This window comes from Canis lupus, chromosome 6 (genome assembly GCF_048164855.1).
Source record: "Canis lupus baileyi chromosome 6, mCanLup2.hap1, whole genome shotgun sequence".
Taxonomy (NCBI): Eukaryota; Metazoa; Chordata; class Mammalia; order Carnivora; family Canidae; genus Canis; species Canis lupus.
Genome location: NC_132843.1, coordinates 61,692,890 through 61,711,275, shown reverse-complemented (window position 1 = coordinate 61,711,275; position 18,386 = coordinate 61,692,890). Strand labels below are relative to the sequence as shown.

At 38.0% G+C, this 18,386-nt stretch overlaps 1 long non-coding RNA gene across 1 annotated transcript; it reads left to right on the top strand.

The window, feature by feature from the left end:
- Positions 1-4: 4 nt before the first annotated feature.
- Positions 5-8,940, top strand: LOC140635753 (uncharacterized). The gene is made up of 3 exons (XR_012033095.1): positions 5-271; positions 5,532-5,757; positions 8,144-8,940. It is a non-coding gene; the product is annotated as an uncharacterized lncRNA (long non-coding RNA).
- The last annotated feature ends 9,446 nt before the right edge of the window (positions 8,941-18,386 follow it).

Genomic DNA, 18,386 nt, shown 5'->3' with positions numbered 1-18,386 from the left:
GGTACTTTCTCTATTTTTCCTTGCTAACCCCTTTTACTCAGATTTTTCTTGCTAGCTTGTCTTCCTTTGTCTGTTTCTTAAACATTGATGTCTCTATGGGCCTGATTCATCATCAGCCCTCTTCTCTTTATTACAGACACTCTTGCCAGTCAATCCCATTAGTTTCCATGGTTCAACTTTCTACCCATAGGTTGATAACTCCCGAATGTATATTTCCATTCCAGTGGCTCTTCTGAGTAACAGGTTCATACTTGCAACTCCTCTTGGACAGGTATGTCTGCCTTAGTTTGCAGAGCTATTGAAAACTATTTTGTAGTGTTATGGTGATGGTGGAAAGGGACTGTGGAGACCGTGGTGCTGGTGTGGTAATCTGCAATTGCAGATAGTAAATTAGACCTTTTGAGCTAATGTGCCCTAGATAAATTGCTGTGATATGAAAGAGTTGGAGACCTATTAAATCTTGATCCCCTACCCCTAGGGATGTTAGGTGTGATATTAGGCCAATTTCTCTAAACCTAACAAAATACTATATACTGGTTGGTTTAAATTACAGAATTTATTTTTTCACAGTTGTGGAGGCTAGAAGTAGTGGAGGCTCCTCCAGATCAGGGTGCCAGTGTGGTTGGGTTCTGATGAGGCCCTCTTGCTGATTTACTGAAGGTCATGTATCTTTTTTTTTCTTTTTTTTAATAAATTTATTTTTTATTGGTGTTCAATTTATCAACATACAGAATAACACCCAGTGTTCATCCCGTCAAGTGCCCATCTCAGTGCCTGCCACCCAGTCACCCTCACCCCCCGCCCACCTCCCCTTCCACTACCCCTAGTTCATTTCTCAGAGTTAGGAGTCTTTCATGTTCTGTCTCCCTTTCTGATATTTCCCACTTATTTTTTCTCCTTTCCCCTTTATTGCCTTTCACTATTTTTTATATTCCCCACTGAATGAGACCATATAATGTTTGTCCTTCTCCGATTGACTTATTTCACTCAGCATAATACCCTCCAGTTCCATCCACGTCAAAGCAGATGGTGGGTATTTGTCATTTCTAATGGCTGAGTAATATTCCATTGTATACATAAACCACATCTTCTTTATCCATTCATCTTTTGATGAAGGTCATGTATCTATCCTCACATGATGGTGGGCTGGGGCAGGGTGAGGAGAGAAAGTTTTTTCCTTCCTCTTCCTATAAGGCTACAGTCCTATCAGATAGGACCCTACCCCTTATGATCTCATTTAACTTTAAATATCTTCACAAAATCTCTATCCCCAGAAACAGTCATGTCAGAGGTTAGAGCTTCAACAGGGACATAATTCGGTCCAAGATTGAACTCAACTTCATACTAAAACCAGCTCCATTTGCTGTGTTCTCAATTTTAGGGAGTAGCACCTGAGACAGTATAACGCACCCAAGTACTAGTAAAGAAAACAGATGCTACAGCCAATCTTCTTGGGCTCAATTCCAGGTTCTAATCTTTCACTGATAATTTGTCCTTGGGATCCACTTCTGTCATCTGTAGATGGGTTTATTATGTAGTATCTATCTCATAGAAATGTTGTTAGAATTAAATGAGTTGATACAATTCTTGAGATGGTGGCATGCCCATAGATAAGAGTATTAAAACAGTGTTTAATAAACATCAGCTGTTCTTATTATCATCCACCTTATTGATTAAACCAAATGCCTGCAAGCCATCCTTGACCCTTACCTTTTGCCCTCCTTACCTTTTAAGTAAAATTATTTACTTAATTTCCAGGTTCTACATTCCTTCATTCTTTAATCTTTTCCCCAAGCCAGTAACCATAATTCTGAATTGCTAGAATATGTTAACCAATCTCCCTTGCTGTTTGTCTGCCTTCCTTCTGATTTATTCTGTCCCCACATCTAATAGTGGTTTTCCAAATATGTGAATTTCATGTCAGTTCTATGCCTAAATCCATTCAATGGCTACCTATCATCTTTATAATGGTTTACAAGATCCTTTGTGATCTTTCCATGGTCGCTTTGTATCCTCATTTTCCTCCCTCACAAATTTTCATTCCGTGTGGTAGCCACACCGGCTCTGTGCTTCAAGGTGGTGCTTTCCAAGAAACTTTTCTACTTCATAACACACACAAAGTCATAATACATATAATGCACATGAAGAGAAATCAACAAGGTTGCTTATGTTGAACAAAAACTTGGGACGCCTGGGTGGCTCAGTGGTTGAGCATCCACCTTCGGCTCAGGGTGTGATCCCAGGATCTGAGATGAAGTCCCACATCGGGCTCCCTGCCTGGAGCCTGCTTCTCCCTCTGCCTATGTCTTTGCCTCTCTCTGTGTGTCTCTCGTGAATAAATAAATATATCTTAAAAAAAAAAAAAGAACAAAAACTCAACTGAAGAAATTTGGAGATCTAATTGGCTTTTACTAAGCAATTCGTGAATCAGGCAGCATTTTGTCTAGCAAGTAGAGGGGAGCTCCAAGGAGTTGTAAAAATGGAAGGTTATTGGGGATCCCTGGGTGGCTCAGTGGTTTAGCGCCTGCCTTTGGCCCAGGGGCAGTCCTGGAGACCCGGAATCGAGTCCCACATTGGGCTCCCGGCATGGAGCCTGCTTATGTCTCTGCCTGTGTCTCTGTCTCTCTCTCTATCATAAACAAATTTAAAAAATCTTAAAAAAAAAAAAAAAGGAAGGTTCTTGTATGAAGGACTTTGAGGCAAGAAAGATATGAGCCAAAAAAGCAAGGTCGCCTTCCCCTAGGGGGAAGGATAGAGGATTTTATAAGATGGATTATGTCATCTTCCTTGGAGGAATAGAAAGGGCGCCTATGACAGATTACTTTACTGGTGCTGATCAGAAAATTCCTGACTGACTGATTAACACTTACATTTCTGGGGGAGCTTGAAAGGCAATTGGGTTAGGTATTAAGCCCTGGTGTGATGACTTGGCCTAAGAATGACATTTTGGGCCTGTGATTTTCTTTTTAATATTGTGTCTAGGGGCAATTGGCCCCGATTGCATCTAGCCCCCTCTCCCATCAAGAGTTGGTAAATCAAGATTCAAATATATCTGTAACTCACATCATAACACTAGATCTAGGGCACATTAGCTTGAAACCTCCGAATAATACACCAGATGTTCTGAATTACCAATTATCACACCAGTATCATGATCTCTTCTGCCTGTTTTCTACAGTCAGCATAACCATGACCAAAGCTCCTCTAAAATTCAAGCCAATCCTTCACATTTCAGTTTATAGATCACTTACTCTAGAAGACTTCACCTTATTACCCATTGGTCCGGGTCCAATGTTTTTCTTATGTGTTCCAAATAGCAGCTTGGGGGCAGCCTGAGCGGCTCGGTGGTTTAGCGCCGCCTTCGGCCCAGACTGTGATCCTGGAGACTCGGAATCGAGTCCCATGTCGGGCTCCCTGCATGGAGCCTGCTTCTCCCTCTGCCTGTGTCTCTGTGTGTGTGTGTGTGTCTCTCACAAATAAATAATTTTTTTTTAAAATGTGCAAATAGCAGCTTGTAACTCCCCTTTTGTAGTTTACATAAAAATATGCTCTTGGGAAACATGCTGCATATATCGATAATGCAGTAATAGATAAATGCCTAGGATCTAGTGGGAGCATAGAAAAATCTGCAAAGTGTACAAGAATCCAGTGTTAATGTAAAGTTAATTCTCATTAGTACCTAAAAATTCTGACCAGTGTTGTCACTTCCTGTACTTAATTAGGTAGATTCTTTATTGACATACTTAAACACTTTTTACATAGTAAACCAACTTCATTTTTAGCTAATGCAATTGCCTACCTTAAGTACCAGTATAAACTAGCAAGATAATCACTTTCCTTTAATAATCAGGAAGATGTAGCTTTGGATATGCCTGGCTTTTGGCAGCAGCACCAGAGTAAATCTAACTAAATGGTAGATATTTACATGCAGGTTCATTTTGGGGGAAAATCTTTAAATGCTCTCAAACATCAGAATCTCCACATATAAATGGAAATTCCACTAAACCTTCCAGAAACAATGTGTATTAAATGCATGATTAATTTATCCTTTTGGATTTTTGACTCAAGTCTATTTCCAGCTGTGTGAATAATCGAGAATTAACTTGACATTTTAACATCTCTATTCTTGGAAATAACAACAGTTCCACTAATTCCTTAGTGCTTATTAAAGATAAACTAAAAAAAAAAAAAATTAAACTCAGTTTATTTCACTTTTATTTTTTTTAATATTTTTTTAAATTTTTATTTATTTATGATAGTCACAGAGAGAGAGAGATAGAGAGTCAAAGACACAGGCAGAGGGAGAAGCAGGCTACATGCACCGGGAGCCCAATGTGGGATTTGATCCCGGGTCTCCAGGATCAAGCCCTGGGCCAAGGGCAGGCGCCAAACCGCTGCGCCACCCAGGGATCCCCTATTTCACTTTTAATATCCTGTTAACATCTTTGGGACTGATTATATATATATTTGTATATATATATATATATATATATATATATATATATATATATATACACACACACACATATATATACACAGAAACACAAATTAATCCCTGTTCTTCCTTTAAGATAATTTATCTGATTTTGAATTATTATGTATTTTTAAGCAAAACTTTTACATAAGAAAAACAACAGATATGAGAAAAGTGGCTAGGGGTTTTGGGGTTTTCTACTAATACAAATCAAAACCATATCATTAACTGACCTACTCATTACACAAATAATGCAAAGGGAAATTTAGGAAAATTGATTAGAATGAAATTAAAGCCAGCTGACTAGTTAACAAAGAGCTTTGAAACCCATTATTATGTTTGTGTGTGATCCTTTAAAGAAGAGGGGGTTAACCACATGACATTTTGAGGTTCTCCCAAAATTGTATTGCTATTCATCTCCTGTTAGCCGCCTTTTTGCTAACACATTCATAGCACCCCAATCATCAAGTAAAAAACAATATCCCTTGGCTCTACTTCCTTCTCTGGCCACCAGCTTATTTTCCTTTTTGCCTTAGCCAACCTTAGTTAGATGCCAACATTTCCTTTCCTTGTATATTTCCTTAACTTCTCTTTACTCTTCCACATTGAAGTCTGCCTTCCATTTATCTTTCTGCTGAAACTATGTTCACTGATATAACTGATAACCTTTTATTAATATTATCTAGGGAGATTATCTCAACCCTCGGTGTGCTCTAGGCAGTACTTGATAACTACTGAGTACATGACAGCATCTCTTCTTCCTTCTTTTGCTCATGAAATGGTAAAACCAAGACAGTGCATCTGGGTTCAGGCCCATCCAAGGATGATGGGATAAACAGTTGCTGGCCAAACAGCACATGAACGGACCGAGGACTGCAGGGCAGTCTGTGGTTAGTGTAGCTGTGCCAGCCACAGCCATAGTCTCTTTCTCAGATTGAACTCAAGTTCCCAAAGAGAGCTGAAAAAAAAGAAAGAGGACCTGACAAAGGGAAAAGGATTGAAAAAAACTGAACACGTATGTATAATTTGTAAGGTCATTCTCTGCTCTATTTGTAAGACTAGACTGTGAGCCAGGGTATGCTCATGCTTCTGAGGAACGCCACCAGGCTACAGTAGAAGCCCCATGGTAGCCATCAGAAAATCATTGGAATCATCGAGAAGTTATACTACCTATGGCTGAAAACATCTATTATCTTATGGGCTCCAGAAGCAATAATGAAACTTGATCCAGGAAGGTCTTGGAAAAAGACTGAAAGAGTATCAGGACTGCAGCCAATTGGCAGGTATCCACAATTGACCTTTATCTTGTTTGGCCTTTCTTCAAGAGAACTCTTCCCTCACCTCCAATCTACATGGTATTCCCCGTCTTAATGTTGCAATAGTGTATAGTTGCTTTCCCTCCAGTATGATATCATTCATAAATAGCTTCAGCATATAAGTATTTTATATACTATCTTATCTCAATTCCAATATAGTTAACACACTGTTATATTAGTTTCAGGTGTACAATATAGTGATTCAACACTGCCATACAACACCCAGAGTTAATCATGACAAATGCCTTCCTTGATCCCCATCACCTGCATCTACCCTACCACCACCTGGCTCCCATCTGGTAGCTATCAGTTTGTTCCTTATAGTTAAGAATCTGCTTCTCGGTTTGTCTCTCTTTCTTTCTTTTTTTTTTTTTTTCTTTTGCTCATTTATTTTATTTCTAAGTTCCATATATGGTAAGCCCACAATGCCATTGGAAACGTGGTATAGAATACTGGTATAGAGTCTAATTCTGGACCCATGACACTAGAGTTCAAATCCCAGCTGTACCTTTTATTGTCTGCGTGTCCTTGGGCAAATTACTCAAATTCTCTGTGCTTTAGTTTCCCCATATGTTTAAAATTAGGGCCACAGAGGGATGCCTGGGCGTCTCAGTCAGTTGAGCATCTGAGTCTTAATCTCAGGGTCCTGAGTTCAAGCCTCACATCGACTCCATGCTGGGCATGGGGTCTCCTTAAAAATAAATAAATAAAATTGGAACCATAGAATTGTTGTGCAGGATAAATAAGCTAATGATTAGAGAATGCCAGTAGAGATGTTAATTAAAAATTGCCCCCTATTAGGAGAGACTCTCAAGATTTTTTCCAGTGTTGAATACTCAGCATAGGTAAGTCTGACTAATGTTGTTTTCTTCGCAGTTGGCAAGTTGATATGTATGTATTTAAATAAACGCTGACATTTCCAACTAAATTTATCATTTTTATTGTTGGAATTTATTAAATTCCAATTAAAGTTATTAAGCTTACTCTAAACAAAGAGAAGCAGCAGAAGGAAATCACCTAATGATTAAACTAGCATTGCATGTATATCTACTCACCCACTCACTAGGAGGCTCGTCTTTGCTTCTAGCAACTGATGTTTTTTTCCTATTCTTGAAATTGATATTTTGGTCTTTGGGGAATTGGATACTTGTAGGTTCTTGCATCCCAGTTTCATTCAGACTGCTCCAGATCTGGTGGTTTTGTTGTTTTATGATCTCCTCTAATGTGCCATGTGGGTGAACAGGTCTCTGTTACCTTGAGGGACTAAACATAGATGATAGATAGATAGATAGATAGATAGGGTTTCAGCTCTATTATTGAACTAACCTATTTATGACAGTTAAATGCATTTCCCCCTTTCCCTTTCCCACATAGCTTTCCAACCTAAACGTTGAGGGCAAAAATTCTCCTTAGACCCCCTGTTGACTGGGTTGTTCCCACCCTTGGGTCTTCTGTGTAATTTATCCCTGCTATATGCGAGCAGTGGCCGGTCCCTGCACCTCAGTACAGGCAGAGTTTCTAGGGGTCATCTGGGAGTGCAGTGAAGACCTCCTCTGACGTGTAAAAGGTGAGGATGGGGTGACCGGCTATCATTTTCCCTTATGATGATCTCTGACTTAACACATGTGCATGAGTCATCTATGGCCCACAATATGTGCTTTCTCCAAAGCTGCTTCATGTATTTTAGAGCATGACACTTACTCTATCTTTTGTAACTGCCTTAAAATGTTATTTACATTACAATCTCATAGGAGAATTGCCACAAAACACAAAACCAAAAATAGAATAGAGGTGACAGAATGACAATCCCTTTACATGAGAAAGGGAGTGCATGCTCACCAATGCCATTCCTAACTCAGAGAGGCACCAGAAGTTGGTAGTTAGGAATTTCTTGCTGGTTACTTAAGGCTGGTTGCAGCCAGAACTCCGACCTGATGAACTGCATCTTGTCCTATCTTGCTTTTCATGGCTGTGGATAAATGTTCTATCCTGAAGACTCTTAGAGAAACCATATAACTGGGGTGCCTTGGTGGTTCAGTTCGTTGAGTGTCTATCTTCGGCTCAGGTCATGATCCTACGGTCCTGAGATCAAGCCCTGCGTTGGGCTCCCTGCTCAGCAAGGAGTCTGCTTTTCCCTTTTCCACTCCTTCTGTGCTCTGTCACTCTCCCTCTCAAATAAATAAATAAAATCTTAAAAAAAAAAAAAAAAAAGAAAAGAAAAGAAAAGAAACCATATAGCATACTGGAAAGCAGGCTGAGCCTTCATGGTAAAGAACAGGTACAGTGAGGTTCTGCATTTAGGAGCTAGAAAGGAATCTTAACAGTCATCTAATCAAAGTTCTGATTTTTTCAGATACAGAAACAGATCCAGAGAAGATGGAAAGCTACCCAAGAAAAGCATGTAGCCAGCCGGGGACTAGAGGCCTGCTTTCTTCACTGGAAGCTAGAATTTCTCCCACTTTGCCATCTTGCTTCCCCCATTCTTTGGAAGAATTCATCATCTGGCTTCACAGTTCTGAGAGGCTGAGTTCTAGGATCAGCAGTCAGGAAATTTAGATTTGCAGCCAGGCTGGCATAGTATAAACTACATGGGTTCTAGAGTAAAACCCCAGCTGCTACTTCTCAGCTGCATCAGCTTTACTAAGTCACTTTCTCACTTTCTCACTTTTTAGTTTCATTATATATCAAACATAGGCATCAGAGAGTTACTATATTATACCCAGCCTTGTATACTCAGCATATCTTTTTGCTCCTTCCCTACATTTGTTTCCCTCCAAGGGCTCCATGTCTTTGTCATGGCTTCGAAGGAAAGAAGGAAGGAAAGAAGGAAAGAAGGAAGGAAGGAAGGAAGGAAGGAAGGAAGGAAGGAAGGAAGGAAGGAAGGAAGGAAGGAAACTAGCTAAGTATTATGAATACATCATTTTAAAGGTTGCCCTTGAGTGTAAATCTAAGGAGAATTACTTATAATAATTATTCAATAATTACTGCCCGTTGCAACTTTAGGCTGGCAGGGCTGAAAGAAAGCATTTCAGCTTTCTGTTTTACTCAAGATTATAGTATTAGTAACCCCGAGTCTATTTACAAAAGGCAACTGGAATGGCGCAATTATTCAGATAAAAAACCAAGATAAAGACTAAGTTATTTTTCTAATTCTTTTAACTAGAGTCTTTCTTTTGGAAGACCCTATTTCTGTTCTCAGAAAAAAAAGCCAACAGTAAACAAGTTGAAACTAGTCTCTCCTTTCTCTCACATGAAAGCATAGAGCACTTGGTCTCTCCTAGTTCTCAATTTGAAAGGAACTTACAGAATGCAACCTTTACTTTTTCCTGCCCTGTTTCTGCTTTTTACAAGCCCAGCCCACTCCCTGTGCCCTTGAGGTCTTCCTCCCTCTTGCTCAATGAACTGACCTTTCTGTTTTCATCTCCTTTCTTGTCCTTCATCCATAAACATGTTAATCTTTCTCTCAATCTAAAAAAATAAGATAAAATTAGACCCTGCTTTTTCAGTCACACATCCTTTATACATTATCCCTCTCGTGTCCTTCACAGACAATTTTTAAAAATACCTGTTTCTACTACTCTGAAGTCCATTATATTCTAATTTCAGCTTCAAAGCCTCTACTAAACTATTCCTGTTAAAATACCAGACACATCACTATTGCCCAAGTCAGTAATTCTCCCCAGTCCACAGGTAACTTGGTTTCTGTTAATGCATTTGATACTGTTCCCTTTTCCTTAATACTTTAAAAAAGCTTAAAAACAAAACAAAACAAGAAATAGACTCCCATTTTGGAAAATTAGAAAGTACAAAGAAGCAAAAAGAAACAAAAATCACCAAGATTCCACGACCTAGGAGGAACAAAAACAGCTGGGTGTGCATCTTTACACATAGGTATGCTTAATATGAGCATGCAGGTGTGCACACACACACACACACCAAGAATATGCTATTTATTGTATTTGAATTTGGTCATAAATGTAGTGTGAACTTTGTTTTATGTCAAAAGGCATTTTGTCAGTGTTTAGAACTTATTTTTAACTTAACTCAATAAGTCCAAGGATATTTCTTTCTTTCTTCTTTTTATTTAGATTTTATTTACTTACTTGAGAGAGAGAGAGAGCGAGAGAGAGAGCACATGAGCAGGAGGCAAGGCAGAGCCACTGAGCAGGGAGCCCAATGTGGGACTCGATCCCAGAACCCTGGGACCATGACCTGAGCCAAAGGCAGATGCTTAACTGACTGAGCCCCCAGGCGCCCCTCTGAGGAATATTTCTTATAGATCTTTTCTAACAGTTGAGTATTATGCAAGCAACAAACAAAATAAAGCACATATAGCTATATTAATATTACAATAAGTAAAAATTTAAGCTGAAACATTGCTAGAGATTAAAGAACATCATTTTATAATGATTACAGTGAATTTCCTGGTTTAATTCACCAGAAAAACTTAACGATTCTTTGTTTGCATGCAAGTAAAATTATAGCCTTAAAATAGATCAAGCAAGCACTGCCAACTCCCAATGCAGAGACATTTTCATTGCTTTGCTTCTCCAAAGATGAAATATTTCCTTCCTCTTTTCCAAACGTGCTCACCAAAGTTTCCTGGTTTCTCTGTCTAGTTGAAATTTCCATATATTACCATAATAATTTCTAATACCTGTATTTCTATGGATATTGAATAATACAATTAAGAGTTTTCCAGTCCTTTATTACACCCTCAGAGATAATTTTCAAAAGTGAGGGTCTTAAATAATCTGTGTGTATGTGTGTGTGTTTGTATGTGTATGACTGCTTTCATATTTGTAGAAGTAGTTAGAATTTCACCTAAATGTGAAATACACACACACACACACACCCTTCAAATAAAAGAGAAACAGGGACAACTGGGTGGCTCAGCAGTTGAGCGTCTTCAGCTCAGGTTGTGATCCTGGGGTCCTGTGATCGAGTCCAGCATCGGGTTCCCTGCACGGAGCCTGCTTCTCCCTCTGCCTATGTCTCTGCCTCTCTCTCTGAGTCTCTCATGAATAAATAAGTAAAATCTTAAAAAAAAAAAAAAAAAAAAGAAAAGAGAAACAAATTCCTTTTTTTAAGATTTTGTTTATTTTTTAAAGGATTTTATTTAATTTGAGGGAGAAGAGAGCACAAGCAGTGGAGAGAGGTAGAGGGAGAATCAGCCTCCCTGCTCAGCAGGGAGCCTGACTCAGGACTGGATCCCAGGACACCAGGATCACAGCCTGAACCAAAGGCAGATACTTAACTGACTGAGCGAGACAGGTGCCCAACAAACTCCTTTTAAAAACATGTGGCAAGACAGATTTTTGTTCCTTCTTACAGCCCAAAGATCCGTTGCCAACACCCAGAGCTAGAGTTCTTAGTTGTAAAAGTAGGGGGCTTTTTGTAAAACAGGAAAGGTGAAAATCAAAAAGAAAAAAAATAGTATCATTACTAATGTTATACAAATTCTTGCAGATAATATAATAGAGATACTATTTCCCAGCTCATTTTCTAAAGTCTGTATAATCCTGATACCAAAAGAGCTGGAGACATTACCAAAAAAAAAAAAAGGAAAAGAAAAATTACATATTAATCTTTCTTATAAATGTGCATACAAAAATCCTTAAGATATAAGCAAATCAAATATTACAACACAGAAAAAGCATAACCCATTGTTGGTTTAATTTGAAAGTTCAACATGATTTAAATATTAAAGAGAAAAGTTATATGATAATTAAGTAGGTGCAGAAAATGCAGTTATCAGATTTAAGCTCCAGATCATGATCAAAAACTCTCTGCAAAATAAGAATGGAAGGAAAAAAATCCCAGTCTGATGAAAGGCATCTATAAAAATTCCCGAGTTAATATCATTCCTCTGCTGAAATACTGAATGCTCTTCCTCAAAGACAGGGAAAAGGCATGACTGTGTACATTTCTTTAATAGATTTACTTTTTAGAACAGTTTTAGGGTAACAGCAGCATTGAGAGGAAAGTAGAGAGTTCCTATACATCCCTGGCTCTCACATATGCAGTTTCCCCCTTAGCTACAGAAGGTGGTACATGTGTTATAATCCATGAACCTACATGTACACATCGTCATCATCCAGAGTCCAAAGTTGACATCAGGGTTGGTTCTTGATATTGCACATTCTATAGATTGTGACAAAAGTATAATAACATGTATCCACAGTTGTAGCATCGTCCAGAATGGTTACACTGCATTACATTACATCCTTTGTGTTCTACCTATTGCATCTCTCTCTCCCTCCAGTCCCTGGCAACCACTGGTCCTTTAACGTATAATCTTGCTCTTTCTAGAATATCATATAGTTGGAATGATCAAGTATGTAGCCTTTTCAGATTGGCTTCTTTCATTTAATAACATGCATATAAAGTTTTTCCCAGGTCTTTTCATGGTTTGATAGCTTATGTCTTGTTAGCACTGAATAATACCCAACTGCCAGGAAGTTCTACAGTTTATTTGCTTATTCACCTATGGAGGATATTTTGGTGGCTTCCAAGGTTTGGCAATAATGAATTAAGGTGCTGTAAACATTCCTGTGCTGATTTGCATGGGGACATAAGTTTTTGATTATTTTGGTAAGTACCGAGGATGTGGTTGCTGGATCATACTAATTTTTAAGAACTTCCCAAATCATATTCCAAAGAGGCTATGCCATTTTGCATTTCTACCAGCAATGAATGAGAGTTCCACTGATACCGCATTCTCATAAACATTTGGAATTGACAGTGTCTTGTATTTTGGCCTTTCTAATGAGTATGTACTGATATCTCATTGTTTTAGTTTGCACTTCCCTAATGACATTTGATGTTAAACATCTTTTTATTTTTTGTATATTTTTTTATTGGAGTTCAATTTGCCAACATATAGCATAACATTAACCCAGTGTTCATCCCGTCAAGTCCTCCCCTCAGTGCCCGTCACCCAGTCACCCCATCCCCCTGCCCACCTCCCCTTCCACCACCCCTTGTTTGTTTCCCAAAGTTAGGAATCTCTCCTGTTCTGTCACCCTTTCTGATATTTCCCACTCAGTTTCTCTCCTTTCCCTTTATTCCCTTTCACTATTTTTTATATTCCCCGAATGAATGAGACCATATAATGTTTGTCCTTTTGTTTTTTTTGTTTGTTTGTTTGTTTGTCCTTTTCTGATTGACTTATTTCACTCAGCATAATACCCTCCAGGTCCATCCACATTGAAGCAAATGGTGGGTATTTGTCATTTCTAATGGCTGAGTAATATTCCATTGTATACATAGACCACATCTTCTTTATTCATTCATCTTTCGATGGACCCCGAGGCTCCTTCCACAGTTTGGCTATTGTGGACATTGCTGCTAGAAACATCGGGGTGCAGGTGTCCCGGCGTTTCACTGCATCTATATCTTCTATATCTTTGGGGTAAATCCCCAGCAGTGCAATTGCTGGGTCGTAGGGCAGACCTATTTTTAACTCTTTGAGGAACCTCCACACAGTTTTCCAGAGTGGCTGTACCAGTTCACATTCCCACCAACAGTGCAAGAGGGTTCCCCTTCCTCCACATCCTCTCCAGTATTTGTCATTTCCTGTCTTGTTAATTTTCCCCATTCTCACTGGTGTGAGGTGGTATCTCATTGTGGTTTTGATTTGTATTTCCCTGATGGCAAGTGATGCGGAGCATTTTCTCATGTGCGTGTTGGCCATGTCTATGTCTTCCTCTGTGAGATTTCTGTTCATGTCTTTTGCCCATTTCATGATTGGATTGTTTGTTCTTTGCTGTTGAATTTAATAAGTTCTTTATAGATCTTGGAAACTAGTCCTTTATCTGATATGTCATTTGCCAATATCTTCTCCCATTCTGTAGGTTGTCTTTTAGTTTTGTTGACTGTTTCTTTTGCTGTGCAGAAGCTTTTGATCCTGATTAAGTCCCAATAATTCATGGGACTTTTGTTTCCCTTTTGTTTTTGTTTTTGTTTCCCTTGCCTTCATGGATGTATCTTGCAAGAAGTTGCTGTGGCCAAGTTCAAAAAGGGTGTTGCCTGTGTTCTCCTCTAGGATTTTGATGGATTCTTATCTCACATTTAGATCTTTCATCCATTTTGAGTTTATCTTTGTGTATGGTGTAAGAGAATGGTCTAGTGTCATTCTTCTGCATGTGGCTCTCCAATTTTCCCAGCACTGTTTATTGAAGAGATTGTCCTTTTTCCAGTGGGTAGCCTTTCCTGCTTTGTCAAATATTAGTTGACCATAGAGTGAGGGCCCATCTCTGGATTCTCTATTCTGTTCCATTGATTTATGTGTCTGTTTTTGTGCTAGTACTACACTGTCTTGATAATCACAACTTTGTAGTACAACCTGAAATCTGGTATTGTGATGTCCCTGGCTCTGGTTTTTTTTTTAATATTCCCCTGGCTATTTGGGGTCTTTTCTGATTCCACACAAATCTTTTTTTTTTTTTTTTAATTTTTATTTATTTACGATAGTTACAGAGAGAGAGAGAGGCAGAGACACAGGCAGAGGGAGAAGCAGGCTCCATGCACCAGGAGCCCGATGTGGGATTCGATCCCGGGTCTCCAGGATCGCGCCCTGGGCCAAAGGCAGGCGCCAAACTGCTGCGCCACCCAGGGATCCCTGATTCCACACAAATCTTAAGATGATTAGTTCCAAATCTCTGAAGAAAGTCCATGGTATTTTGATAGGGATTGCATTAAATGTGTAAATTGCCCTGGATAGCATTCACATTTTCACAATATTAATTCTTCCAATCCATGAACATGGAATATTTTTCCATCTCCTTGTGTCTTCCTCAATTTCTTTCAGAAGTGTTCTGTAGTTTTTAGGGTATAGATCCTTTACCTCTTTGGTTAGGTTTATTCCTAGGTATCTTATGCTTTTGGGTGTAATTGTAAATGGGATTGACTCCTTAATTTCTCTTTCTTCAGTCTAATTATTAGTGTATAGAAATGCCACCGATTTCTGGGCATTGATTTTTTTATCCTGCCACACTACCAAATTGCTGTATGAGTTCTAGCAGTCTTGGGGTGGAGTCTTTTAGGTTTTCTATGTAGAGTATCATGTCATCTGTGAAGAGGGAGAGTTTGACTTCTTTGCCGATTTGAATGCCTTTTATTTTTGTTGTTGTTGTTGTTGTTGTTGTTGTTGTTGCCTGATTACTGAGGCTAGGACTTCTAGTACTATGTTGAATAGCAGTGGTGAGAGTGGACATCCCTGTCTTGTTCCTGATCTTAGGGGAAAGGCTCCCAGTGCTTCCCCATTGAGAATGATATTTGCTGTGGGATTTTTGTAGATGGCCTTTAAGATGCTGAGGAATGTTCTCTCTATCCCTACACTCTGAAGAGTTTTGATCAGGAATGGATGCTGTATTTTGTCAAATGCTTTCTCTGCATCTATTGAGAGGATCATATGGTTCTTGTTTTTTCTCTTGTTGATATGATCTATCACATTGATTGTTTCACGAGTGTTGAACCAACCTTGCATCCCGGGAATAAATCTACTTGGTCATGGTGAATAATCTTCTTAATGTATTGTTGGATCCTATTGGCTAGTATCTTGTTGAGAATTTTTGCATCTGTTTTCATCAGGGATAGTGGTCTATAATTCTCCTTTTTGGTGGGGTCTTTGTCTGGTTTTGGAATTAAGGTGATGCTGGCCTCATAGAACGAGTTTGGAAGTATTCCATCCCTTTCTATCTTTTAGAACAGCTTTAGTAGAATAGGTATTGTTTCTTCTTTAAACGTTTGATTGTATTCCCCTGGGAAGCCATCTGGCCCTGGACTTTTGTTTCTTGGGAGGTTTTTGATGACTGCTTCAATTTCCTCCCTGGTTATTGGCCCATTCAGGTTTTCTATTTCTTTCTGTTCCAGTTTTGGTAGTTTGTGGTTTTCCAGAAATGCATCCATTTCTTCTAGATTGCCTAATTTATTGGCTTATAGCTGCTCATAATATGTTTTTAACATCGTTTGTATTTCCTTGGTGTTGGTGGTGATCTCTCCGTTTTCATTCATGATTTTATTAATTAGACTCTTTCCTCTTTTGTTTTTAATAAGGCTGGCTAATGTTTCATCTATCTTATTAATTCTTTCAAAGAACCAAATCCTGGTTTTGTTGATCTGTTCTATGGTTCTTCTGGTCTCTATTTCATTGAGTTTTGCTCAAATCTTTATTAACTCTCTTCTTCTGCTTGGTGTAGGTTTTATTTGCTGTTCTTTCTTCAGTTCCTTTAGGTGCAAGGTTAGCTTGTGTGTTTGAGTTTTTTCCAGCTTTTTGAGGGATGCTTGTAATGCGATGTATTTCTCTCTTAGGACTGCTTTTGCTGTATCCCAAAGATTTTGAACAGTTGTATCTTCATTCTCATTAGTTTCCATGAATCTTTTTAATTCTTATCTAATTTCCAGGTTGACCCTTTCATCTTTTAGCAGGATGCTCTTTAGTCTCCACATATTTTTCTTCCAAATTTCTTCTTGTGTTTGAGTTCAAGTTTCAAAGCATTATGATCTGAAAATATGCAGGGGACAATCCCAATCTTTTGGTATGGCTAAGACCTAATTTGTGACCCAGTACATGGTCTATTCTGGAGAAAGTTCCATGTGCACTTGAAAAGAATGTATTTTCAGTTGCCTTTGGATGTAAAGTTGTGTAAATATATGCAAAATCTGTCTTGTCAAATGCAAATTTAAAGCTCTTATTTCTTTGGAGATGTTGTGCTTAGAAGATCTGTCATTTGCAGAAAGTGCCGTGTTGAAGTCTCCCAGTATTAGTGTATTATTATCTAAGTATGTCTTTACTTTGGTTATTGATTGATTGATATACTTGGCAGCTCCCACATTAGGGGCATAATTATTCATGATTTTTGGTACTCTTGTTGAATAGATCCTTTAAGTATGATATAGTGTCCCTCTTCATTTCTTACTGCAGTCTTTGGGATAAACTTTAATTTATCTGATATGAGGATGCTGTATTTTCTCAAATGCATCTATTGTGAGGATTAGATTTAAAAGAGGAAACAATAATGCTGCCTTTCTTTGCAGATGACATATGGTTGTACTTGTAAAAATTCCTAAGTAATCAATATAAAATCTACTAGAACTTCTAGGTAAATTTAGCCATGTTATAATATCAAAGCGACCTTGCAAAAATAAACTGTATTTTTACTTCCCCAGATTTGAATATAAGATTAAGAAAAGGTAGCATTTATAATAACACCCAAAACAAGATACTTAGGAATAAATTTAGTAGGATTTGTGTTAAAACTCTACATTTAAAATTATTAAATATTTTGAGAGAAATTAAAGAAGACCTTGAATATGTGGAGAGACATATCATATTTGCGAATTATAAGACTCAGCACTATTAAATGTTCAGTTGTCCCCAAATTGGGCTATTGATTTTTTGCAATCCCAATCTTAGCAGACTTTTTAAAAGTAGAAGTTTACAATATTATTTTAAAATTTATATAGAAACTCAAAGAACCTAAAAGGAGCAAATTATTTTTTAAGTAATTTTTTCCCCAACAAGTGGTGCTAGAAACAGTAGACCTCTGTATGAGAAAAGAAAAAATGCTGACCTCTGCCTCAAGTCACACGCAAGTACTAATATCAGAAGAATAATACACTTAAATGCAAAAGCCAAAATGATAAAGCTTCTAGAAGAAAATATAGGAGACTATATTTGCAAGTTTGTGTTGGGCAAATGTTTCTTAGAAATGAGAAATAAAGGTAAACTTTAAAAAATGAAAAATTGAATGTTAAAATTTAAAACTACTCATCAAGAGACGTTACTAGAAAATGAACACACAGCCGTAGAAAGAGAAGAATATTTGCAACACATAAATTTGAGACTAGGAATGGTATTCAGAATATAGAAACAATTTCTACATTTCAATTATAAAAAGATAACCAGCCCAATATAGACGTGAGTCAGACACTTAACTGACTATGCCACCCAGGCACCCCTCGATGTTGCTAATCATTAGAAAAATGAAAATTAAAACTACCATACAGGGATCCCTGGGTGGTGCAGCGGTTTAGCGCCTGCCTTTGGCCCAGGGCGTGATCCTGGAGACCCCGGATCGAATCCCACATCGGGCTCCCGGTGCATGGAGCCTGCTTCTCCCTTTGCCTGTGTCTCTGCCTCTCTTTCTCTCTCTCTGTGACTATCATAAATAAATAAAAAAAAATTAAAACTACCATACAAAATAACTACATAGGCACTAGAGAGGCTGAAATAAAAGCATAGTCAAATGTTGATGAAGGTGTAATGCAAAAAATCAACATACATTGTTGATGGGTGTGTAAATGCTATTTTGGAAAACTTGTAATATTTGAAAGATTTAAGTGTATTTCTACCCTATATATACCATATATATATATATATATATATATATATATATATATATATAGTTATTGGTATATAATATATATATATATATCCACAGCAGGTCCATTTTTAGATTTTCATTCAGGAGAAATAAAAATATATATCAAAAATAACTTTTACAAGAACATCCACAAGCAGCTTTACTTATAATAGTATACTGAACCTGGAAACAGTCTGGGTTTCCATTAACTGAAGAATGAATTAAAAA